This window comes from Schistocerca piceifrons, chromosome 2 (assembly GCF_021461385.2).
Source record: "Schistocerca piceifrons isolate TAMUIC-IGC-003096 chromosome 2, iqSchPice1.1, whole genome shotgun sequence".
Lineage (NCBI taxonomy): Eukaryota > Metazoa > Arthropoda > Insecta > Orthoptera > Acrididae > Schistocerca > Schistocerca piceifrons.
This window is the reverse complement of record NC_060139.1, coordinates 937,883,092-937,884,845: the sequence shown is the minus strand read 5'-3', so window position 1 is coordinate 937,884,845 and position 1,754 is coordinate 937,883,092. Positions and strand designations below refer to the sequence as shown.

The window sequence follows — 1,754 nt, the reverse complement described above, 5'->3', positions numbered from 1 at the left end:
GTAGGCATTAGGACTGATTTCAAAAGGAAAGACCATATAAAATTAATCGTCGATAAAGCAGATGTCAGACTGAGATTCATTGGAAGAATCCTAAGGAAATGCAGTCCGAAAACAAAGGAAGTAGGTTACAGTACCCTTGTTCGCCCACTGCTTGAATACTGCTCACCGGTGTGGGATCCGTACGAGACAGGCTTGGTAGAAGAGATAGAAGAGATCCAACGGAGAGCAGCGCGCTTCGTTACAGGATCATTTAGTAATCGCGAAAGCGTTACGGAGATGATAAACTCCAGTGGAAGAATCTGCAGGAGAGACGCTCAGTAGCTCGGTACGGGCTTTTGTTGAAGTTTCGAGAACATACCTTCACCGAGGCGTCACACAGTAAATTGCTCCTTCCTACGTATATCTCGCGAAGAGACCATGAGGATAAAATCACAGAGATTAGAGCCCACACAGAGGCATACCGACAATCTTTCTTTCCACGAACAATACGAGACTGGAATAGAATGGAGAACCGATAGAGGTACTCAAGGTACCCTGCGCGACACACTGTCAGGTAGCTTGCGGAGTATAGATGCAGATGTAGATGTAGATATGACGCCAGAAACTCGGCACGCTCAACGTTGACGTTCGAAAGCACGATCCTTGCGCTGACGGCGTTACGTGATTCTAGCGGGAGGTCTCCTGGGGGCATTTGTACAGTGTGTTTTTGTCGCCCACGGCTTGTGTGAGGGGAATAACTCATAGTTTTGCCAGCAGCATCCCGTGTTTACCGTTAATCTATACGAGAGCCGCAGAGTTGAGGACAGGGAAGTGTCCACGCAGCGCTCGTCTGCGATAAGGGGCCGCTACGTGCCGCCGCATTCAGCTCCTGCTGGCCGCTTGCCCAGTGCCCGCGGCGCTGGGACGTTCGCCGGCCTTCTCTCAGCGCGCCTGTCGCTCCCGTACACACAGACCGCCGCGTGTCGGCCGTCGCTCTGAGGCCGCGAGCTGCGATAGACGTGCGATTGTTTGCGGGACACTTAGCGGCCTCTCGCGACACGTGGCAGGCGTTTGGCTTTCTCTGACACCGCACTTTGTCCTCCGCGTGCCGTTTGCTTTCGCAGTGACAACAACCGTACCCGGCTGCTGCTCGAGTCCTAGTCGCTCCGGCGAAATTTCCGGGCATTACCGTTTCTCTGTTGTACTCTAAGAGACAGAGTTGTCGCTTCGACGGTACACTGTATATACTAAAACTGTAACGATACATAGGAGTTTAACATGGCTCCAGCGGTAGGATGACACGCAAAATCGTGCAGCGTTTCCCATTTTCCTGCTACATTCCCATCGTCTCCGACTCCTTTCACTCTCTACGAGGCTTGCCCCCCTGCAGATAAAGTAGTCCGGAATATCCAACCGTCAGCTCTATAACAACAGCAATCTATTGTTTTCAAAGATAAGAGCATTATTTGAGGGCGACGCAGTTAGCGTCCTCCACTTCCTGGTCCCCTGTAAACGGCAGCTCGCGTAGGGGTTATTCCATTTCAGATCGGACAAGAAAGTGAGAAAATTGATCCCTTGCCTTTTTTTTAAATAATTTCTACATGTGTCAGTTACTGCAAAAGAAAACAACTTTCATAACCCTATCTCTTGCATGTTATGAATATGGGGCGGTTACTTGTCTCCATTTAATTAACCCGCCAGGTTAGCCGAGAGCGCTAATGCGCTGCTCCCTGGACTCTGGTAGGCGCGCCGGCCTCGGATCGAATCTGCCCGGC

General features: G+C 51.0%; 1 pseudogene; it reads left to right on the top strand.

Annotated features, from left to right (window-relative positions):
- Nucleotides 1-1,209: 1,209 nt before the first annotated feature.
- On the top strand, nt 1,210-1,309 carry LOC124778170 (annotated as a pseudogene).
- The last annotated feature ends 445 nt before the right edge of the window (nt 1,310-1,754 follow it).